Genomic DNA, 26,079 nt, shown 5'->3' on the forward strand with positions numbered 1-26,079 from the left:
TGCTGCTGCTGAGTCGCTTCAGTCGTGTCCGACTCTGTGTGACCCCACAGACGGCAGCCCACCAGGCTCCTCTGTCCCTGGGATTCTCCAGGCAACTGGAGTGGGTTGCCATTGCCTTCTCCAATGCGTGAAAGTGAAAAGTGAAAGTGAAGTCGCTCAGTCGTGTCCAACTCTTAGCGATCCCATGGACCGCAGCCCACCAGGCTCCTTCATCCATGGGATTTTCCAGGCAAGAGTACTGGAGTGGGTTGCCATTAATGGAATATTGTTTAATATTCTGAAACTGGGTGGAAAACACAGAAGAACATGCAAATGTGTTCTGTTCTCACAGCACGACCCTTGGATATGTAAAATAGCTTTAACATTAAAACTCTAATTTTGCATTCCGAAAATCTAAATACACTTCAGTCTTACAAAAATTAGTAAAATCTTCACAGGAATGTTATGCCTAATCACCTTACATAAGGTTACCTGGAGTTACTGATGATAACTTACATAAACGGATCAATTTCTATGCTTTATTAAATTGCTCACTCACTGACATCATTTTCAAAATCAAAAGAAAAATGCTTTCAGTCCAAATGTATTTCCTATCTTATGTCCAAAGGTAGAAGTCTTTTTTCTTGATTTAGCCAATGGCTGCATAACCCAACTGAGGATGTGCAATCAATATCTCCATACATATTTCAGGATATTTTATGAAATACCTTCTTCAGGTATAATTCTTTATTCACTTACTACCCTTTTCCCTCGTAAGTCAAAAGATACTGAATCCTTGAAATCAATTACTTATTTTTAAAAACACTATGCTATGTAAATCTTCTATCAGATTTATTTAATGTGCTAAAATTTACCAAAAAAACTTTTTATTCCCACCATTATAAAAGTAGTATATGCTCTTTGGACCCACTGTACTTTAAAAATGTTAGAAAGAGTAAAATTAAAGTCACCACTGCTAACATTTAAGTGCCTTTACTTTTAGTGTTTAATATTAAAGGTTGAAGGTTGCCAGATATAGTGTTGAGATCTTACTGTAGATACAGCTGTGTGCCCTAGTTTCACTCTTTCACTCTCTCTCTCCAGTTTTTCTTTTTCTTTTTCATTTTATAACTACAGTCTATGGGGTCACAAAGAATCAGACAGGGCTCGAGTGACTAACAAACTACCATTGTTCCCTCAAAGGCACCTACTATATTCAGGATAATGTCAAACCCCTTACATGTTCCCTTATCGTCTGTTCCATTTAACCTCTTCTCTGTCCTCTCTCCTCTCCACCTCTCACCAGACCCGTGTACTCTTTGCTTCAGCTGAACTGAACTATTGATGCTTTCATTTCTCCCAGTGAACTATGCTTCCTCACAAGCACTGGGAGGGTCCATTGCACACTCCTTTCCTTCTGCTGAGCATTCACTCTCAGCTATTTCCTTCAAGTGGGGTTCTCTAGCATACTCCCAAAATAGGCCCTGGGACCCTACAAAGAACACCAGCAGTATCATGTGACCTCCCTATAGTGGGACAAACACCACCTCCCCCAAATTCATGTCCACTCAGAACCTCAGCATGTGACCTTATTTTGAAACAGTGTCTTTACAGATGTAATTAGTTCAAGATATTGAGGTGAAATCATTTTGGATTTAGGATAGACCCTAAATCCAATGACTGGTATTTTCATAAGAAGAGGAGAGGACACACCCAAAGACACAGGGAAGAAGGCCATGTGAAGATGGAGCCAGAGAGGGGAGGTAGCAGCCATAGGCCAAGAAAGACCATCAGCCACCAGAAGCTGGAAGAAACACAGCAGGATGCTCCCTTAGAATCTTTGGAGGACACATGACCCTCTGACACCCAGATTTCAGACTTCTAGCCTCTAGAATTTTTGTTGTCTTAAGCCACTCAGTTTGTAGCTCTTTCTTCCAGTAGCTCTAGGAAACTACGATAGCTCTGGTTCTAGACTTCCTGCAATATATTAATTGTTATATATATTTCAGTTTTCACTAAGACTCTATACAAAGCAAAAATGAATTCTATTGTTTATAGCTTTATGTTCACTGCTTAGGACAGCACTTAGCACATGGCAGACAATAAACATACGTATAAAAGAAAGAACAAATGAAATTTTCATAAGAGTAGATATCTATTAAAACCTGAGCAACATTACTATTTAATCTATGCTAATTTTACTGGCAAAATCTTTATTCTCTGAGTTTTTTGCTGTTAGAGTTTGATACTTTTTGAATGACAGTTCTGAAGAAAGGCTTTAGAAACATCAATTGTTTTTACTTGCCCTACTGCCCATCTTAGTCCTAAAACTCTGAAATTCTTTTTGGGAACCTACCCTCTCCACATGCTAGCAGTCTCAGGAGAATTGTTAATCAAGTGCCATGGTTCCTGGCAGAGGGCAAATGATTGAAACCCAGCCATGCACACTGGCTTTGTGAATGTAAGAAGAATAGCATTAAACCACATTATTGGTCCAGATTTAGCTCCATGGCAGTACTTTTCACAGTCTCTCTCCACTTCCTGCTCTCCAGATCCCTGGAAATGCTCTGGCTCCTGTCTTTCCTGAGAACTGTTTTTCTGATTACCCTCTGATTCCATGAGCTAACTCATATCCTTTCAACAAAATACTTTTTTGCTTAAAGTACACAGAACTCCTTTCTGTTACTTGCAAAATAAGAACTGTAATTTATAGAGACTCGTCAACTATAGATGTGATTAATATTAATACATGGAACAGACTGCTTGTATGAAGAGATGTTGACCATTACAGGTGGCATTTGATCAAAATGTTTACAGTTTAGACCGTCAGGCCACTGAACTGATGAACTATGCAATTCAAAACTCATCATTTAACAATTTCCTTTTCTGAGATAGCCACTTTCATCTCTTCATTCATTGCACATAATTATGTAAATCATTCATTTATTTCTGTCTTCATGTGTAAAAAATATCGTTTTTAAAGAATGTTTTTGCTAAGCTAAATTTTGTCAATATAGATTATGCTCTAAAAGCAAGATAAATCATTTTGTAAAGAATGTTAACTCTTGGGGAATCTCCAGAGGTTAAAAAAAAAAAAAAGCCAGAATGTTATTTCTAAATATTTAAGGCTTTGATATACTATATAATACCCTCATCGCATAAATAATTCGTTTAAGCTAAAAGCCCATAGATTACCAATCTGTAACATAGAGACTAACATATTTGATAAAAAACCACTTTCCCTGTTTTCACTATTTCATTCAAATAGCAATTCATTCATGAATAAACCATTTGTTACAATTGCATATTACATAAATATACAAAGCATTTTCCCTTTGTCTCTTTATTAAATGAAAACTAATGTTAATATTATACAGGTAATGATTAATTTGAATATCATACACATACAGATGTACTAAATGTAAATTTTTCATGTACAATCAAAGGTCAATGACGGTAAAATGGCTTTCTTCAGTTTCTGCAAACAGCTTAAAGATTATTTCCTTTGGTATTTAAATGCTGATTAAGCATAACACATCTGCTGAATACGATTTGGATATGCTCTCCACTGAGGGACTTCCCCAGAGGCATTCTTCAGACAAGAGCACTATTCAGTTCAGTTCAGTTCAGTTTAGTCGCTCAGTCATGTCCACCTCTTTGTGACCCCATGGACTGCAGTACGCCAGGCTTCCCAGTCCATCCACCAACTCCTGGAGCTTACTCAAACTCCTTTTCTGCTGCTTTCTTAACATTGCATTGCATTTTTGTCATCTATTTCTTGTACTTCTTATCTTCCCTACACTTCCTATCTAATATAATATAAACTCTATGAGGATGTACCTTTTAATACTCTTAAACTACATTACAGCCACATTCAAATCTAAACTTTATATAGGGTCTCAAAACTAAAACTCTTTTTTCACACTTTTTTGACTTCTACTTCTTCCACACATTTACACTAAACATGCCTTTGTGTTTATTCTACCATTAAACTATCCAGTCTTGCTCCAACATTAATTAGTCCATAGTTTTCCTTTCTCTTACATGTGTTTCCATCTTAAAGGAGTCTGTAAGTTTAGTCATTTTATTGCTGTTTCAAGCCTCTTCTCTTCATCTTTCATCTTTAACATTAGTTTACAACAGATGAAAACTTATTCTGTGCTGGCCATTGTATTAGGCATTCTGCAGGGTGCTCTGGTTACAAAAACAAACACACACCTATCTGATTACTGGAAAAAGAGAATCCCAGAGACAGGTAAGCAAAAATGAAAGAACATAATATATCTGGAAAGCTTTATACAATTTTCTAGACCTATATTAAGGAATGATTAAAGATACACTTTGGATTTTAGAAGTCAAGAGCCAGTCCACACAAGGAAATTATGTAATCCCACTTGAATTTTCAAAAGTCACTTTGCAGCAAAAGGTTTGAAGAGGAAATGCTCAAAAACAGACAGAGCGCTTAGGGGTTATACTACTACTTCTAGAAAGACATACTAATGGGATAGATGATAAAAATTTAAGGAATAGAATGAAAAAGACTGGTTAATATATTAAAAGGTTATGAGTATTAAGAAAAAAAGCTGAAATTAAAATTAAGTTTTCCAATTTGACTATCCAAATGAATCACAATTCTAATCAAAGAGTTAGGAAATACAAAAATAAAGATCGTGATTTTTAAGAATGTGAGATAATGACTCTAATGGTCTGGCTATTCAGATGTATCAAATATCAAGCAAATGGAGGGATTCGGAAATCTAATAGAATAGCAAGACTCTCAGATGGCTTCTGCCTCCTGATATTCATGCCTTTTTGTGACCCCCTGCCACTGAATGAGGGCTAGATCTATGATGCATTTCTAAAATATAGAAGACTACAGAAAAGGGTGGTATATTAGTTTTCCACAGCTTCCATAACAAACCACCACAAACTGGGTGACTAAAAACAACAGAAATTCATTCATTCATAGTTTTGATGGACAAGAGTCAGATCGAGGTGTTAGAAAGACTACACCTCCTCTGAAGGGTCTAAGGGAGATTTTATTCTTGCCTCTTCAGCTGGTAGTGGTGCCAGGCAATCCTTGATTGTGGTTGCATCATACCAGTCCTTGCCTCTGACTCCACAGAACCTTCTTTCTTCTCTATGTATACCTCTTAAGGATACACGTTATTAGATTTAAAGCTCATCTAGTTAATCCAGGATGTTCCCACTCAAGATCCTTTATTTAATTCCATTTATCTTTATAAGCCTTTATTCTGTTTCCAAATACTGTCTCATTCACAAATAACACAGGTTAGGACTTGAGCTATCTTTTTAGAGGCTGCTGGGAGCCACCACAGGAGATCCCACCTATGACAAGGTCATGTGGAACAGAACTGTTAAGCAAGGCTTCAGGACTCAACGGGCTCTCTAGGCTTTCTTGAGCATCTACCCCAAAACCAGAATCTGTCTGTTTTACTATTTCATGACTTTCACTAACTCCTCTGACATTAAAAGGGGGCTATCCCTGACCACCTTTCTCTGGAGAAAATCAACCTAGGGCTATAGCTAATAAGTCTCTTGGACATGAGAAAAATATTTCAAATCAAACCCCCTCTGTTAGCATTCTAGCTTGCTTGGCAGGTCTGTCCAGACTCTTGCAGCTATGCATGTGATTATTTGCAGCCTCCCAACTGTGAGAGGCATGGGAAGCCTAAAACATAGAGCCTTTCAAAGAGTTAAAAACTATTAGAGTAGTGCTGGTGTAGGATTTCATTATTGGGCCAATGCTTCTTGCTAAGTTCCCATATCTCTAATCCACTGTGCACCTGGGAGTGCATTAGTTAACATAGTTGGAAAGTAAGAAAAACAAGTGTAGCCTTGAAATTAAATACATCAGACTTTTGAGCTAATTGGTTCTTTCTTGTAACTCACTGCACCTTTGCTCTGTGAGAAATGTAACTTGTTTAATACTTTCTGAGGCTGACATAGATTAGGAATATAAAGAAAAAACACTTTGAGGGAAAATAAGTTTTCTGGTTGAGCAGCCTTTATCAAAGGAGGGTCATAAAATGTTCACAGGCCTCCAAGGCCAGAAGATAATGTACGCAATATTGTTTATGGGAAAGGTTTGCAGAAAAAATCCTGGTTTTGAAAAAGATAAAACAGATGTAATGTCTGGGGTGACTCTGTATGACTTTGCAACTTTCATTTCCCTCTATGTATAAGACAAGGTATAAAACTACCTTTTTAAAATAAAGCTATTGGGCCTCGCTCGAAGAAGCTTGGTCACCCCTATGTTTTTCCTTTTTTCTCTTTTTTTCTCTCTTACTTTCTTTTTCAGGCTGATCCCTTGGAACACAGAGGCTCTCTGTGTTCACTTTTCTGCCTGGGCTTCTAAGACTTTATTAGCTTTCTATGTAAACCAAAAATATCAGCCCCTTTCTCTCCTCTGTTTTCTTATCTACAATATTCTTTCCTTATCTCTCTCTAAATCATCCACCAACGCTGTTTTTCCTTCAGGTTCCCCTGGATCCTGCGGGGGCTAGACCCCGACAAGAGGCCATCATTAAACTACCACAAATGGAATGACACTTCCTAGATTTGGTTATAGGGGAACCCGGTTTCCATCATGGATGCTCACTTTTTCTCTCTCTCTTGGATTGCTTGCCCCAGAGAAAGCTAGCTTTAATTTCATGGAAGCAACCCTATTGAGAGAGGCCCTCCATGGCTGAGTCTGGAGTGGACTCTTCAGCCACAGCTAAGCTGTGAAATGACTATAGCTGCAGAGGACCTAGAGCCAAAAACCTCAGCTAAGCTGTGCCCAGATTTGTAGTCCACAGAAAACTGTGAGATAAAACATAAGTGCTGTTTTAAGCTGCTAAGTTTTAAAGTGATTTATCACAGAGAGACAGACAACTAACATGAAGCTCACAAAAACATCTAAGCTAGGGCAGGAATGACTAAGACAAATTATGGAAATGGATTCAATTTTGCATCTAAGAAATATTTACAGAGTATCTATAAAACCAACATTGTGGTGAGCTTTATTTAGAGTGAATTTATATCTGGAATGATAAATGATGACTCAATTCTCAAGAATCTTAGTCTCAGGAAATTATAGACAAAACCACAATGCATGGTACAACTGAGGAATGTTTAATAAGTAGTGTTAAGGTTCATCAGTGGCAACAGATCTGGTCTCAGATACAAAAATTAGGAAAGACTTCCTGGAGAAGTTGAATTCTTAACTTCTACAAACCTATCTATTTATAACTTCGTATTAGCAAAGCTCCCTTTCCTTTCAACAATGCAAAATTTAAGGCACCTCTAAGTGGTAAAGATAATTTTCCTGTCCATTACACTAAGACTCCTATAATAAATTTACTTAAGCTCTTAGGGCAGGAACATACATTCACTTTTGAGACTGCTGCTGCTGCTGCTGCTGTTAAGTCACTTTAGTCATATCCAACTCTGTGTGACCCCATAGACAGCAGCCCACCAGGCTTCCCTGTCTCTGGGATTCTCCAGGCAAGAACACTGGAGTGGGTTGCCATTTCCTTCTCCAACACATGAAAGTGAAAAGCGAAAGTGAATTCGCTCAGTTGTGTGCAACTCTTGGCGACCCCATCGACTGCAGCCCATCAGGCTCCTCTGCCCATGGCATTTTCCAGGCAAGAGTACTGGAGTGGTAGAAACGCTAAATTATATACATAGCAAATATACACACACACACACACACACACACACACACACACACACACACACACACAATGGCTATGAATCAAATTAGGTCTTTACTTATGTTTTATTTGGTGTAACTTATTTTTACTGTTATCATACTTGTAATTTTAAAGAAACTCACATCACTTTTCATAGTGAATAAATGAATCCTCAATTAATTATATAAGGAATTGCAATGAAATTTTAAAATGCTGAGTGCCTTAGCAAAGATATGAGCAAAAAACATGAAAGTAAGGCAACACCAAACCTATTATTTTACCCACATGAAAATCCCAGCCAGACCTCCCTGTCCATCACCAAATCCCAGAGTTTAATCAGACTCACGTCCATTGAGTCAGTGATACTATCCAGCCATCTCATCCTCTGTCGTCCCCTTCTTCTCCTGTCCCCAATCCCTCCAAGCATCAAAGTCTTTTCCAATGAGTCAACTCTTCGCATGAGGTGGCCAAAGTACTAGAGTTTCAGCTTTAGCATGAGTCGTTCCAAAGAAATCCCAGGGCTGATCTCCTTCAGAATGGACTGGTTGGATCTCCTTGCAGTCCAAGGGACTCTCAAGAGTCTTCTCCAACACCACAGTTTAAAAGCATCAATTCTTCGGCTCTCAGCCTTCTTCACAGTCCAACTCTCACATCCATATATGACTACCGGAAAAACCATAGCCTTGACTAGACGGACCTTAGTCGGCAAAGTAATGTCTCTGCTTTTGAATATACTATCTAGGTTGCTCATAACTTTCCTTCCAAGGAGTAAGCGTCTTTTAATTTCATGGCTGCAGTCACCATCTGCAGTGATTTTGGAGCCCCAAAAAATAAAGTCTGACACTGTTTCCACTGTTTCCCCATCTATTTCCCATGAAGTGATGGGACCGGATGCCATGATCTTCATTTTCTGAATGTTGAACTTTAAGCCAACTTTTTCACTCTCCTCTTTCACTTTCATCAAGAGGCTTTTTAGTTCCTCTTCACTTTCTGCCATAAGGGTGGTGTCATCTGCATATCTGAGGTTATTGGTATTTCTTCCGGAAGTCTTGATTCCAGCTTGTGTTTCTTCCAGTCCAGCGTTTCTCATGATGTGCTCTGCATATCCACCACATTACCACTGCCTTATTTTACCTTTACACTATTTTCACTACAGGTAAAGTTTCACTGGTTTCTTGCTTGAATTCTTGCAAAGTCTAGAAACACTGTTTTCATGTATAACTGTAATAAGACTTGATGTCTTTGGAAAAACAGTATTAGTCGATAACCTGGTATCTACATCTCAATATAGCTAGTTACCTATCAGTCTTACCTTGAGTATGACTCAGTTGTTACTCTGTCATGGTGTATTCCTTTTTTTTTTTTTTTTTTTTTTGCCGTGTATGTCTAACTATAAGTGCCTCAAAAGTGAGGATTATATCTTCTTCATCTTTTTTCTCTACAGTCCCTACTATAGTGCCTGGCAAATAACAAGTGTTTAAACAGATGTTGATGAAAATAAAACAGAAAAGCCTACAAATTGTTCTCCCTCCCTTTGGATTTGCTTTCCATTAGTCTAACAGACATATCACTTCCAGATTTATCTTCTTAGAATAAAGCACAGATCATCTTATTCCCCTGCAACTGTCCCTCATCATATAATGATGAAATATAAATGCCAAAGTTCAGGAATCCAAGTCACAGAACATATTTCTCATCACTCTGCTATATCTACTCTATTTTCCAATTTTCTGAATACCCCCAGGCTTTCTCAGCTCTGTATCTATGCACTAATTGACCCTCTATTTAAATGTTCACCTGTCAAATCCTACCTCCAATAAAAAGCACAACTCAACTGGTCTCTCATTTGTGAAGGGTTCAGTTCCCAAGCTGAAAGTATCATATCAACAATCATGCTTTCCTTTTACTTCTTTCTTGGCACTTAATACATCCTATCTGTGCCTAAAGTACTGGAATATATTTCTTATTTCATCATATTTTATTGAAAATTATAAGAAGAAAGCAACTAGCAACTATTTTTATGTTTTCCTGCCCCTAACATCCATTATCACCACCATCATACAATCAATAATCAAATAATCACAGTGCTTGAGCTGAGTGAAATAATGTTTTCAGCAGATATCAATCAAATAAATGTATACTTCACTGTCATCTATAAATAATGTACTTTTAGACAGTGTGAAAGGATTGTGCACATATAATATTCACTTTCCTTCTAGGCTTAGTTGTGTAAGGGACAAACTGGCTGAATACATGTGAGTAGAGGATGCTACTGCTTGCCACCAAAATTTAGAATCTTAACTTAGTTTTTTGCATTTTTAATTCAACACAAACTAGATTTATTAGGGAAATTGTTTGAATGGAAAACTCTAAATCAGTGGGTCAACAAATATTTTCAAAAATGACTAATGAAAACTATAACTCATTATCACCTTCTGGAGGTAATTTGAGCAATATGAATAAAAAGCTTTAAAAACATTATAGTCTTTGAACCAGTGATGCTAATTTTCATAACTCTACTCATGCAAAATGAGCACTATTTATATCAATTTATCTATAAAGATATTCTCTGAATAATAAACCCAATCTAAAAACATTTTAAACCATGTATGCTTATATTTAACAGATAAAATGGGAAATATGAACATTAATTCATATTCTCAAATAGAACAAAATAGACTTGTTACAAAAACAATAAAGACATTCAACAAAAAATACATATACTAATTAGTCCAACATTGTTTAAAGGGAAAAATCAACAAAACAAAAAACAAGTGATATAGAACAAAATAATAAAAGAAGTTATCTTTAGAGAACAGACATTCATGATTTCAATTTTATTTTGCTTTTATGTATTTTACCATTTTGCTCAATAAAACTGTCTTCTTAAACAATCTGTGCAAAATAAGGACATCTTTTATAGTTTTGAATCATTTTTCAAAATCATGTTAAGTATAGAGATGAGCAATCACTTATTCTTACCTGGGTAGGTATGTTCAAATATAGTTGAAAGAATATGCAGACACTTGACTCCAATTATACAGCTGCCATTCAGATTCTCCTTTGGTTTCTTTTCTCTTGTGTATACCAGATGGAATCACACATAACTAAAAATGAAATGAAAATTGGACTTAATGGAGGTAATCAATAATTACATTTATGGGTATTATAATTTAGATATTATAATGTTGCTCTAAAATTCTAATTACATTTCTTGTGAAAGTTCAAGAAAGTTACCCAATAATAGGAAAACCATGGTAAAGCATCTAATTTTTTTCGAAAAAGCAGAGTAATAGATTGCTAGAAAAGGGCAAATAAGATTGCTAGATAATGAGTTAAATTTTAATTCACGGATATGTTACTATTAAAACAGTGATGGTTGCCTGACAGTATACCCCCTCTCTCGCTCAGGCTGTATGACAACTAGGCCCAGCTGTCTCCTCCACTTATTAGTTAATGAGACTAACCAAGCGCATACTCTGTCCCTGATTAAGAAGGTGAAACAAAATTGTAGAAAGCACTAATCTATTTTTTTCATTTCACTTCAACTGCTATGGAGAAGCATTTGGGGAGCTTATCCTTCCATTTATTCTCATGCTATAACTAGAAGAGACATAACAGCTCGTTAAGATTTTTACATTTTTATTCCAACAGACAAAAAGGAAAAGTCCTTCCAGATGCAACAGCATAAATTATGCCTTCCCTTAATTCCATCATTTAAAATGGACCTCTAACACAAATTCAAATAGCAGAAAAAAAAAATTTATAGTACAGTATTTCTTCTTGCCAAAACAGCAAAAACAGTGCTTTTTGTTGAGGAGGAGGGGAAGCACAAGTACTAAAGCATATCTAACTCATTTGTTCAGCCTCCCTCCATAACTCTAATACAGACCACTGGTAAAGCCAGACCTATATTTTTCACTTTTTCAAATTACAGACTAAAGATGGCTCTCAAATACTTTATTTCTGCCTCTCTGTATCTGAGTCATCTGAATATTCTGAAACAATTCTAACTTAGCTAAAATTTTCTTTAGAAGCTTGTTTATCTATTTGTTCACCGTATTCTTTTTCATTTTCTAACATGTTTAGAGATAAAGAAAAAAGGCATCTGAGTTTATGAGGCACCAGGGACAAACTTTGAGGCAATAATTCAAGTAAAAAAGCTTATCTGGAAGATACTAAGGCAGTAGCGTATAGTCAGATCATCAACAGCATCTGGCAGAGAAGGCAACAATTGTAAAATCTGAATTAAAATATGGGCAGGATATATTTTAAGGCCATTTATGGATACTCTATAATTTTAGTGAAAAACCTGTGTATCTACCCAATGATGCTGCTGTTTATTAAATCATCGCATGATATGTTCTTAAGATTGACTCAGGGTATATAAATGATACGATTCATGTTTATCTTTCCTGAAAAAGATAAAGCTGCATTATCAAGTACTTCCAGCTTTGAAAATAGATCTGTTCAACCTGGACAGGAAATTTCAAACGTGGCATAGCTAAATGGTAACCATGAAATAATGTCGTGATTTCCAAAATGATTAACCAGGTCATTTTTTTTTCCTCTCTCTCTTTTGTCTGTCTTGGGCAAGGAGAAGCAAAAAAGGAGACAAAACTATTTTTTAGCAGAATGGCTGTTTCCCTATATATTTTATGTGAATATTAATCTAATGGTATGAAATTAGAAATCAGCCAAATAACATAAGTAATTTTGTTAAAAAAAATCATATTCCAACATTACAGCAAAGTAAATATTTTCCTTAAAATGGTTAATTCATGTTATCCCCACAGCTTTTATTTTCTCAGATTGACTGAAATCCACTTTAACTGTGGGAAATACTTTCAACCTAGAATATTTTATGTAATGTGACAGAATAAAGAAAAGCATAAAAATACCCACATCAAAAAACAAGAATGAACTTTTGCCTACTTCTTTCTTCTTGAAGGAAAATGACACATACTCTGAAGTGGATCTATTATTCTACTGTCTGATATGATTAGATTTGTTTATATAAAGAGCATCTTAAATATTCTTGCAAAAACTGAGATATGCTAATGAGCTGTCTTTTTAAACACATTTTATTTTAAAATATAAAATCAATTTCCATGTGAATGATTCCTAAAATTATACTTAAAATTTTAGCACAAATTTATTACTCTCAATCTTATACTATGTTGTCACCATTTATTACAAATTATGAACTTTGAAGAGGTACAAAAATTAAATGAAGCCAATCATTTTTATTTATTTATTTATTTTTACCAAATGTTCATTCTTTCAAATAGTGTTAGTTTAAGAAAACCATTATAAACATTGCGATATGACTAGAAACCTCAAATGGTTGATGCAACATTTGTGTCTTTAAATATTCCATACACATCAAAACCACCCTAAACAAACAAGCCAGGCTAAAAGCTATTCTTATTTGTCATCAAATGAAATAAAGACTACCGTGAAACAGAGACCACCATTATCATGATCTTAAAACTTTTTCAAAATCATTTTACTACTTATTTTTCTTTTTATATCTAGCTTCAAGAATTTAGCAATATTACAAACTAATTTCCAAAATGCTGCAAAAAAAGTTTTCCTGAATGTTCATTTCTTATATCTATTATAGGTATCTAAATTCAAAATATGCAAAATGGGATTCTTGGTTCACAATTACCTTTTTTTTTCCTTCGTCCTGAGACTTTAATTAAGTAAATACTACAATTCTCATTCTAATTGCTCAAGACAGAAACCATGCATTACTAATCCCTTTTATATCCCTTACCAGCTACATGCAGTTAAATCAAGAAAAAAATCCAATTATACTCAATACTGATCATTCCATTTTGTTACTTCTTCAAGTTTACTTCCTTACCAGGTCATCAGCACTCAACTATGATTTCTCTAACAAGTAATATAACCGTATCACCCTCTGGACAAAGTTCAAATGACTTAGCGTGCCTTAATATCTTTGTCCAACTGCCTTAGTGGTTGTCTTCTCAATGTTTTTTACCCTAATGTTCTAGGCCAAAAGTACAAGATGATTGTCATAAGTGACTTGGGACAATCATTTCCTGTGCATTCTAGTCTTCTCACTGAGGTAGTGACATTCATATAGCCCTAATATACTCCTATGCTCTAGGGAAAGTAAAGTTGGAAAATTAACTTGGTTCATTAAAAAAAATTCATGAAAAATAGATTCAAGAGATCAGATCTCATAGACAGAGTGACTGAAGAACTATGGGCAGAGGTTAATATCATTGTACAGGAGGCAGTGAACAAAACCATCCCCAAAAAAAGAAATGGAAAGAAGCAAAATGGTTGCCTGAAGAGGTAGCTGAGAAAAGAAGAGAAGCAAAAGGGAAAGGAGAAACAGAAAAATATACCCATCTGAATGCAGAGTTCCAAAGAACAGAAAGAAGAGATAAGAAAGCCTTCCTAAGTAAACAAGGCCAAGTAATATAGGAAAACAATGGACTAGGAAAAACTAGAGATCTCTTCCAGAAAATTAGATACCAAGGGAACATTTCATGCAAAGATGGGCACAAAAAAAGGACAGAAACTGTATGGACCTAACAGAAGCAGAAGATATTAAGAAGACATAGGAAGAATATATAGAAAAACTATACAAAAAAGATCTTCATGACCCAGATTAACCATGATGGTGTGATCACCCACCTAGAGCCTGATATCCTGGAGTGGGAACCCAAGTGGGCCTTAGGAAGCATCACTACCAACAAAGCTAGTGAAGGAGACAGAATTCCAGCTGAGATATTTAAAATCATAAAAGATGAAGCTGTTAAAGTGCTGCAAATTTGCCAGCAAATTTGAAAAATTCAGCAGTGGCCACAGGATTGAAAAATGCGACTTTTCATTCCAATCCCAAAGAAGGGTAATGTCAAAGAATGTTCAAACACATAATTGCACTCATTTCCCCTCCTAGTAAGTGAAAGAGTGAAAGTTGCTCAGTCGTGTCTGACTGTTTGCAATCCCTTGGACTATACAGTCCATGGAATTCTCCAGGCCAGAACACTGGAGTGGGTAGCCATTCCCTTCTCCAGGGTATCTTCCCAACCCAGGGATCAAACCCAGGTCTCCTGCATTGCAGGTGGATTCTTTACTAACTGAGCCACCAAGCAAGCCCCATGCTAGTAAGGTTATGTTCAAAGTCCTTCAAACTAAGTGTCAGCAGTACTTGAGCCGAACACTTCCAGATATACAAGTTGGATTTAGAAAAGGCAGAGGAAGGAGAGAAAAAATTGCCAACATTCGTTGGATCATAGGGAAAGCAAGAGAGTTTCAGAAAAACATCTACTTCTGATTCACTGACCACGCTAAACCCTTTGACTATGTTGATCACAATAAACTGTGCAAAATTCTTAAAAGGAAGGAAATACCAGACCACCTGACCTGTCTCCTGAGAAACCTACTGTATGCATGTCAAGAAGCAACAGTTAAAACTGAATGTGAAACAATGGACTAGTTCAAAATTGGAAAGGAGTACCTCAAGGCTGTATATTATCACCCTGCTTATTTGACTTATATGCCAAGTATATAAGCTATTTACTTACGTGTGTGTGTGTGTGTGTGCGTGTGTGTGTGTGTGTGTGTGTGTGTGACATTTCACAAGCTGGTATCAAGATTGCCGGAAGAAATATCAATAACCTCAGATATGGAGATGACACCACCCATATGGCAGAAATCGAAGATGAACTAAGAAATGCCTCTTGATGAAGGTGAAATAGGAGAATGAAAAAGCTGGTTTAAAACTGAACATTCAAAAATCGAAGGTCATGGCATTTGGTCCCATCACTTCATGGCAAATAGATGGGAAAACAATGGAAACAGTGACAGACTTTATTTTCTTGGGCTCCGAAATCACTGTGGATGACTACTGCAACCATAAAATTAAAAGACACTTGTTCCTTTGAAGAAAAAGTGTGCCAAATCTAGCCAGAGTATTAAAAAGCAGAGACATTACTTTGCCAACAAAGGTCCAGAGGTCCTTTGACATTTTGACAAAGGTCAAAGCTATGGTTTTTCCAGTAGTCATGTCATGTACGGATGTGAGAGTTTGACCATAAGGAAGGCAGAACACTGAAGAATTGACGCCTTTGAATCTTGATTCTGGAGAAGACTCTTGAGAGTCCCTTGGACAACAAGGAGATCAAACCAGTTAATCCTAAAGGAAATCAACCATGAATACTCATTGGTAGGACTGATGCTGAATATCCAATACTTTGGCCACCTGATGAAAAGAGCTGACTCATTGGAAAAGACCCTGATGCTGGGAAAGATTTGAAGGCAAGAGGAGAAGGAGATTCCAGAAGACAAAATGGTTGGATGGCATCACCAACTCAATGGACATTCAGTATGAGCAAGCTCTGGGAGATGGTGAAGGATAGTGAAGCTTGCTGTGCTGCAGCCCATGGGGTCGCAGAGAGTCAGACATGACTGAGAGACTAAATAACAACACAAACAAATATTTGTTGAACACCTACTTAAAGTCCAATTGTATTAGTTGCTGTTGCTGTTGTAACACTCACTAGGTCAGGTCCAACTCTTCTGCAGTTCCGTGGACTATAGCCCTCCAGGCTCCTCTGTCCATGGGATTTCCCAGGCAACAAATACAAGATTGGGTTGCCATTTCCTTCTCCAGGGGATATTCCCAACCCAGGGATCAAACCCATGTCTCCTGTATCGAAGGCTGATTCTTTACCACTGAGCCACCAGGGAAGCCCTGCATTAATCATCAGGGAGAGAAAAATAAGTCTATACCCTCCTCTGAGTCTGTCAAAGCAAGACTATGTTAATGGCAAAATGAGGTATTGAAGAAACAAAGAGAAAGTTCAGGAAATTCTTCCTTAAAAAAAAAGAGAATCTGAACCATCAGTTCAGAAGTTGTCTAATGAAGAAATTAGTTGCAGAGGGAACATCGTAAGCAAAGGTATGCAAACAAGAAAAAACATGCCACCTTTAAGGAATGCTAGTGATTAGTGATTTTAAAATAAAATACTTATGAAACTATTTATGAAAAAATTTCACAGTAAGATAAGACTATATCAAGAAGCTTCCCGAATGACATGCCAAAATTTGGGTTTTATCCTAAAGGTGATATGAATATTATAAAACAGGGAAGTGGTGCAAGGTAAAAAATGATGAGGATAGCAAACTATTTCTTAGATCTATGTATATTTGCTAAATGGCAATGCAAAAATAGAAGTAGATTCAGGGCATTCATATTTGTAAGATATAAAAGGGGAATGATTCTTGGGATTTAATTCATGTAGGAAGAGAGCTAGACCAAGACACCACTGATCCTGCCCTTTCCTATTCTCAGAGATGCCAATCTGGACCAAGAATTGATTGACATCATTCTTTATTGTTCCATGTGTACTTTAAGTTATCTACATTCAGTTCTCAGAATGATAAAAGAAAAAGTGATATAAGATTAGATAGGACAAATTATTTCAGAATATCAATTTTAACTTACCAATTTGAAAACAAATTAAATCTAGTTCTTCCCTCTACATTTGACATGGAAATTTTAGCAGAACTTTGAAGCTGTCACCAGCACGAAATTTTCCTAATTAGAAGTTGGAGAACAAATAGTAAGTTATTCACTCCTGCTGCAATCAGTGGAAAACACAAGCCACTTTCTATGAAACTTTTGGTTATTATACTTTTCGGTATAAATAGATTAAAGCAAAGTCTTTGTTCTTTTTAACGTTAACTCTTCACAAACTCTGACCTCTCAAATATTTAGATACTCTTATTTAAAACACATGGGCTTCCCTGGTGGCTCAGAGGTTAAACCGTTTGCCTGCAATGCGGGAGACCAGGGTTCAATCCCTGGGTCAGGAAGATCGCCTGGAGAAGGAAATGGCAACCCGCTAAAGTATTCCTGCCTGGAGAATCCCATGGACAGAGGAGCCTGGTAGGCTACAGTCCACAGGGTCGCAAAGAGTCAGACATGACTGACAGACTTCACTTTCACTTAAAACACAGTATAAGCACTATGATGGATTCAAAGTAGTGATAACTGGCCACAGACTAAAAATTTACTTGCATTAATGAGTGATGTATGGCAAAGTGAAATTCATGCTGAGCGACTGAGCACACATACATTATAAAATGTAGAAATAAATAAATGAGATAAACCACAGATAGTGCCCAGCACATTAAAATAAAAAGGACCTGGTAATTCAAGACACTTATCATTACTTATTATCATGGGAATAGCAGACCACCTGACCTGCCTCTTGAGAAATCTGTATGCAGGTCAGGAAGCAACAGTTAGAACTGGACATGGAACAACAGACTGGTTCTAAATAGGAAAAGGAGTACATCAAGGCTGTATATTGTCACCCTGCTTATTTAACTTATATGCAGACTACATCATGAGAAACGCTGGACTGGAAGAAACACAAGCTGGAATCAAGATTGCAGGGAGAAATATCAATAACCTCAGATATGCAGATGACACCACCCTTATGGCAGAAAGTGAAGAGGAACTAAAAAGCCTCTTATGAAAGTGAAAGTGGAGAGTGAAAAAGTTGGCTTAAAGCTCAACATTCAGAAAACGAAGATCATGGCATCTGGTCCCATCACTTCATGGGAAATAGATGGGGAAACAGTGGAAACAGTGTCAGACTTTATTTTTGGGGGCTGCAAAATCACTGCAGATGGTGATTGCAGCCATGAAATTAAAAGACGCTTACTCCTTGGAAGGAAAGTTATGACCAACCTAGATAGCATATTCAAAAGCAGAGACATTACTTTGCTGACTAAGGTCCGTCTAGTCAAGGCTATGGTTTTTCCTGTGGTCATGTATGGATGTTAGAGTTGGACTGTGAAGAAGGCTGAGCGCCAAAGAACTGATGCTTTTGAACTGTGGTGTTGGAGAAGACTCTTGAGAGTCCCTTGGACTGCAAGGAGATCCAATCAATCCATTCTGAAGGAGATCAGCCCTGGGATTTCTTTGGAAGGAATGATGCTAAAGCTGAGACTCCAGTACTTTAGCCACCTCATGCGAAGAGTTGACTCATTGGAAAAGACTTTGATGCTGGGAGGGATTGGAGGCAGGAGGAGAAGGGGACGACAGAGGATGAGATGGCTGGATGGCATCACTGACTCGATGGACGTGAGTCTGAGTGAACTCTGGGAGTTGGTGATGGACAGGGAGGCCTGGCGTGCTGCGATTCATGGGGTCGCAAAGAGTCACACATGACTGAGTGACTGAACTGATACTGATACTGATCATTACTTATGATGAATTGTTTAAAAGTTCTACATTTCATAATATAAGTAGAGGCATAACATATATCTTCATACATAAATATTTGTGCTCATCTTAAGTTATTCCTTTATAATGGCTTCTTGGAAGTTAAATTACTAGGTGAAAAAATATTTGATCTTTGGAGTATTTTTTAATATACCACCAAGTTGCTTTCCAGAAAGATATAACAAAACAGACTTCCATTAACAGCAAATGATAATGTTAATTTCAAACCACGCTTTCCAGCAAAAAGCGTGATCATCAAAAAACTGTCTTTTTCTGAAACATGTACTTCTTTAACTACAGGTGAAATACAAATTTTATGTTTAATTTACCAAATACTTAATTTATAATTTTATTTTCCACTTGGAGTGCTTTTTATTTTTACTTTTTTGTCAATTTTAAATTTACTTATTTTTTAATTGAAGAATAATTGCTTTAAAGTATTGATGATTTCTGCCAAACATCAACATGAATTGTGCCCCCACTCTCTTGAACCTCCCTCTTGTCTGCTTCCCCATCCCACCTCTCTAGGTTGTTACAGAGCCCTGGTTTGAGTTCCCTGAATCATGAGGTTTTCTTGAGATGTTGATGCAAATAAGCCTCAGGATCTTTGAACTTTTTATTTTCTCTGCCTTCTTTTCTCCTCTCTCAGATAACTATATTCTATTCATCCACAGAATTAGGAAGGATTGTTTTTATTTTAAAGTTTCCCATAATGTCAGCTACATATTTTACAACCAAAATCATATAAGTCACTAATCCTTAAATTAAGACCTTAGCTATGAACTGACACAAAGGTTTTAAAGCAACTAAGTCATTATTAAAAATGTCGATCAGCTTTACTTATTTAATGTTACAATTTTATACATCTAGTATAGTTTATTGGAGAAGGCAATGGCAACCCACTCCAGCACTCTTGCCTGGCAAATCCCATGGATGGAGGAGCCTGGTGGGCTGCAGTCCATGGGGTCGCTAGGCATTGGACACGACTGAGCGACTTCACTTTCTCTTTTCACTTTCATGCATTGGAGAAGGAAATGGCAACCCACTCCAGTGTTCTTGCCTGGAGAATCCCAGGGACGGGGGAGCCTGGTGGGCTGCCGTCTCTGAGGTCTCACAGAGTCGGACACGACTGAAGCGACTTAGCAGCAGCAGCAGCAGCAGCAGCAGTAGAGTTTATAGATTTAATTAGGCTTAATTTTAAACTGGGCTTCCGTGGTGGCTTGGAGGGTAAAGCGTCTGCCTGCAATGCAGGAGACCTGGGTTGAATCCCTGAGTCAGGAAGATCCCCTGGAGAAGGAAATGGCAATCCACTCCGGTACTCTTGCCTGGAAAATCCCATGGATGGAGGAGCACACTAGGACTGTTTCTAAAACACTGCAAATATGAATTTTAGCACCATTTAGAAACAGAATCTCTCCCAGCTATTCTTCATTTTTGAGTATTTTCTCTCCTTCTTTCATTCCTTCTTCCCTCTCTCCTGCCTTCTTTCTTTATGTTCTTCTTTCCTTCCTTCCTTCATCTCAGAAGACGAAAATTATGAGTCACTATTCTTTACTATAGTATTTTAATACATTAAAAAAACATATTCAGGTAATTGAAGAAACAATTATAAAACACTTATGATAGGGGCCACTCTTAATTTTTAAAATACCTCATATTACTACCCAAAACTGTAACAGTGTATAAATATATTTCCATGTGTGTATGGAAATAGAACACCTATTCAATAAATGCTCTTACTAAGCATTTTTGTAAATAGTCCCACAATAGAGGCTATTCAAATGAAGGGAATCAAGAAACTGTGGTTGAGTCCTTAATGAAAAATTGGACCAGAAAGCATTCATTTACTTGGATTATGTAAAAAGTCATTAGTTTAATTTTTCCAGTCCTGTGGAGTTTACTTTTATTGATGCTAATATCCATGAAATGAATAATGCACTTAAAGACAAATTTCAGTGAGCTGTGATAGAGTGTTCCAATTTCCCACAGTTAAAGCAGAGGGTGGGGAGAAGGGTTTTACTAATCCTTACCTCTGTGGTAAATTGATTGCAATATTACCATCACTGGATATAATTAAATTAAATTATACAAACACTACTCAATAAAATCTGCAATACCTTCTACAGCGATAAAATTCAACACAAAAATAAATGTATAAATGTATGTACTGTTAACCAAATAATTATTTTGCAAGTGAGAAAGTCTCAGAAATGCTATGATCACAAGTATTTTGTAAGATGATTGGTTATGTACCCAGGCTTTTTTTCAGCAATGAAACATTTTCAGTATCGAGGTCTTTTATTCTTCATGTTGTTCTACCACCAAATATTAGTACACCATTTTAAACTCCTGCTTTTTATCTCAATGGGACTTATATATAATGGTACACATTTAATTTAATGTGGTACACTATAACGGTACACTCTTCATTTAATTAGTATATACATACATTGCGCTTTGCTGCTGTCATCACCACCTCTCACCAAAACAAAAACAAAGGCAAAACAAGGCACAGACTCATGATATTGCCCTGGGTGTCCCTTGCAGACCTACACTTCTTTGCTACTTACTGGTAGTTATGTTTGCCTGGGGTTATTATTCTAAGTCCAGGACTGGCCAATGAATGCACCATAAACCTAGTCATAATTATTCTTGTTCAGGAATGGAAAGTTGGACTAAGTGACAACAAAGAAAATCAAATCAACCCTTTTCTAAAACTATTTAGAAAGAAGCAATCTCTAGTCACTTGAGTTGACTACCTGGGGGACTGAAAGCCTGGTGACTTTGTCCTATTTAAGGTGACATTGCCTTAAAATGTATCCAACTAAATGGAAAACAAACTATGAGAGTGCCTAGATTCAGCCATGTCTGAAATATCATTATAGAACTTTCAATTATGATAGCCTATGTGTGGTGCAGAGCTGCCTGCAATGTGGGAGACCTGGGTTCGATCCCTGGGTCGGGAAGATCCCCTGGAGAAGGAAATGGCAACCCTCTCCAGTATTCTTGCCTGGATAATCCCATGGACGGAGGAGCCTGGTGGGCTACAGTCCATGGGTTGCAAAGAGTCGGATAGGACGGAGCGACTTCACTTTCACTTTCTTTCATATATACTTTGTTAAGCTTAACTGAGTTTTAATTGATTTTCTGTCAAGTACAACCAAATTATCACTCTCAAATATGTTATTCACTAATGTGTAAAAATATTTTATTAAATTTGCATGTTACCTTCCCAAAATTGAGCTAACAGTATAAAATAATTGATGTATTAAAAACAATAAAATTTTTCTACAAAATTGTTATTCAGCAACTCTCCTGATGTTCTGAAGGAATCTGTTGTTGAAGCTGAAAGGGGACATACTGTACCTTCAATAGGTTTTCAGAATTAGCAGGGCAAAACTTATATGCTATAAAATGTTTGGTTTTCTTAGGAAATCATATAACATAGTCTTTCATTAAATTTAGATTGGAGTATTACATTAATCACATTTTTACTTGAAGTATAACCTGATTGGTTTAAACAATTACAAATAAACAGATTCAGGATAGATATGAAGAATTTAATAAAGCTGATGTGCAATAAGAAATGTGGAGCTTTACTAATTAAAAAATTATACAAGATGAATAACATCTCTTCCTGATGAATAAATGTTATGGCTTACATGAAAGCAAATAAAAAAACCAATTGGCAGCTAAAGAGAATTATTCCAACCTGATTATACTCTAAAAAGGTCCTTTCTTTTTCCTTTGATGCTCTTCAGAAAGATACTAGCTAAGTAAATCTTAGATGCCTCACTAAGTGGTCATAGAATTTCCTAAAGAAATTATCTGCTTTGACACCTGATACTTTCAGAGATTTTCACTGTCTGATGAGGATTTGATATCTACTAAGTGGTATCTGAATGACCTATTTTTTAAAAAAAAATTGAACTAGTGGTGTTTATAGAACTGGAAAAATAAACTTTATTTTTTATAAAACACCTAAGGATATATAAGATACCTGGGTCACTGCGAAATGAAATTTCACAATTTCATTTTTAAGACTCGGTGTACAAAATATCATAAGGCACCAAAAACTTCTCCCAAATGTCAGCTGTGAAGAAATAAAAGTTTCAGTTACTAAAGTTCACTTCGCTTCACTATTTGTTAAGAAAAAAAGTTTTTTTTTAAAGAAAATCTTAGGGCCATTTTCCTTTTTGTTAAATGGGTTTAAATATATTAAACTATCTAAATATTCATGAGTTTGAGCAAACTCCCCAGAGTTACCTGATTCTTCTCTAGAATTTTATCTCCTCTTACCACATCTCTTTAGACCTTAGCCCCATCTCAAACAGAATTCAACAAACTATAATTACCAAAGAAAGAAGTAATGGATTATAAATATGCATTTAAATAAGTCCTTCCCCTGATCCCTGTAAAACAAATATATAAAACACAATAAACGAGCATTACATTTATTCAAACTATAAATATCTTTCTCTTCAGCCTTCTCTGTTACACATTTTCCTCACCAGAAGAGAGACATATCTACCTTGACAAAAAATCAAAAAAAAATCTCTATTTCAGTTATTCTTTGATTACTCACAGTTTCCTATCTTTGAGCAAAGGAGATTGCAATAATTTCACCTGAGCCTAATTTCCCAAGACACAAGGTCCCAAAACCCAATGATATGATTTAGCATAGATATATCTATGCAAGCATTTTCTTGGTTCACAGATTTACCAGAAGAGTAAAAGGTGTGGAAATTTCAACATAATTAGGTCAAATCTAATTTTACTTGACAATTACATATTCTGTAGGTAACTTAAGAATCTGCCTGCAATGCAGGAGACCCAGGTTTGAACCTTAGGTCGGGAAAAATCCCCTGGAAAAGGGAATAGCTACTCATTCCAATATTCTTGTCTGGAGAATTGTTTGGACAGAGGAGCCTGGTGGGCTACAGTCCATGGGGTCACAAAGAGTCAGACAGAACTGAACAACTAACACTTTCACTTTCACATTAGGTCAAAGTAACTTACAGAGCAGTTGCAACAAAAAGCCTGTAACACCTACTCTCCCTTTCTTCTGGAGTATTTTCAAAAAAGTTATGTATAAGAGCACTTTCAAAACTGTAAAGCTCTATACAAACAGGAGATCATGTTACTAAGCCAAAAAAAAGATGCATTCAGGAGCATTTATGATGTGCTGAAAAGGTAACGTTTACAACCAAATTTCCCTTTTCTAACAAGTGATGTCAGAGTCCACACATGCATGGAAACTTGTGCAAAGACATGTAATTAGAATTCAACTCTGAGCCATAGAAAATAGAAAATCATGTAATAATAGCTATGTCAAAGTGATGCACTCAATATGCCAGCAAATTTGGAAAACTCAGCGGTGGCAACAGGACTGGAAAAGGTCAGTTTTCATTCCAATCCCAAAGAAAGACAATGCCAAAGAATGCTCAAACTACTGCACAATTGCACTCATCTCACACACTAATAAAGTAATGCTCAAAATTCTCCAAGCCAGGCTTCAACAATATGTGAACCATGAACTTCCAGATGTTCAAGCTGGTTTTAGAAAAGGCAGAGAAACCAGAGATCAAATTGCCAACATCCGCTGGATCAAGGAAAAAGCAAGAGAGTTCCAGAAAAACATCTATTTCTGCTTTATTGACTACATGAAAGCCTTTGACTGTGTAGATCACAATAAACTATGGAAAATTCTGAAAAGGCAGGGATACCAGACCACCTGACCTGCCTCTTGAGAAACCTATATGCAGGTCAAGAAGCAACAGTTAGAACTGGACATGGAACAAAAGACTGGTTCCAAATAGGAAAAGAAGTATGGCAAGGCTGTATATTGTCATCTTGCTTATTTAACATATATGCAGAGTACATCATGAGAAATGCTGGGCTGGGGAATACAAGCTGGAATCAAGATTGCCGAGAGAAATATCAATAACCTCAGATATGCAGATGACACCACCCCTATGGCAGAAAGTGAAGAAGAACAAAAGAGCCTCTTGATGAAAGTGAAAGAGGAGAGTGAAAAAGTTGGTTTAAAGCTCAACATTCAGAAAACAAAGATCATGGCATCTGGTCCCATCACTTCATGGCAAATAGATGGGGAAACAATGGAAACAGTGGCTGAGTGTATTTTTCTGGGCTCCAAAGTCACTGCAGATGGTGACTGCAGCCATGAAATTAAAAGACGCTTACTCCTTGGAAGGAAAGTTATGACCAACCAGATAGTATATTCAAAAGCAGAGACATTGTTTGCCAACAAAGGTCCTTCTAGTCAAACTATGATTTTTTCCTGGTGGCTCAAATGGTAAAGCATCTGCCTGCAATGCGGGAGACCCGGGTTCAATTCCTGGGTTGGGAAGATCCCCTGGAGAAGGAAATGGCAATCCATTCCAGCACTCTTGCCTGGAAAATCCCATGGACGGAGGAGCCTGATAGGCTACAGTCCATGGGGTCGCAAAGAGTTGGACACTACTGAGCAACTTCATTTTCATGATTTTTCCAGTGGTCATGTATGGATGTGAAAGTTGGACTATAAAGAAAGCTGGGTGCTGAAGAATTGATGCTTTTGAACTGTGGTGTTGGAGAAGACTCTTGAGAGTCCCTTGGACCACAAGGAGATCTAACCAGTCCATGGTAAAGATCAGTCCTGGGTGCTCATTGGAAGGACTGTTGCTGAAGCTGAAACTCCAATACTTTGGCCACCTGATGCAAAGAGCTGACTCATTTAAAAAGACCCTGATGCTGGGAAAGATTGAGGGCAGGAGGAGAAGGGGACGACAGAGGATGAGATGGCTGGATGTCATCACTGACTCGATGGATGTGGGTTTGGATGGACTCCAGGAGCTGGTGATGGACAGGGAGGCCTGGCGTCCTGCAGTTCATGGGGTCGTGAAGAGTCGGACACAACTGAGTGACTGAATTGAACTGAACTGAATTTGCAAGCTGTGAGTATTTAAAAGAATTAAATGATTAAAGATCAGTTTTTTAATACTCCTAATCTATTATTTCGGGGAAAGTACTAGTATTAGCCATAGCAGGTCACTCCTCTAGAACACTTCGTTGTTGTTTAGATGCTCAATTGTATCTGACTCTTTGAGACCTCATGGA

The 26,079-nt window shown here is 36.9% G+C and overlaps 1 protein-coding gene across 16 annotated transcripts in view; it reads right to left on the minus strand.

Moving 5' to 3' along the window:
- The window catches only part of GULP1 (GULP PTB domain containing engulfment adaptor 1), a 329,862-nt gene that overhangs the window by 187,594 nt on the left and 116,189 nt on the right, over positions 1-26,079 (minus strand). For all 16 annotated transcript variants that reach the window (XM_069577023.1, XM_069577026.1, XM_069577024.1 and 13 more), the window contains exon 2: positions 10,662-10,786. The gene's annotated coding sequence lies outside the window, so the exon portion shown is untranslated. The remainder of the gene's footprint in view (positions 1-10,661; positions 10,787-26,079) is intronic.

Source organism: Ovis canadensis, chromosome 2 (assembly GCF_042477335.2).
Source record: "Ovis canadensis isolate MfBH-ARS-UI-01 breed Bighorn chromosome 2, ARS-UI_OviCan_v2, whole genome shotgun sequence".
In the NCBI taxonomy this organism is placed as follows: domain Eukaryota; kingdom Metazoa; phylum Chordata; class Mammalia; order Artiodactyla; family Bovidae; genus Ovis; species Ovis canadensis.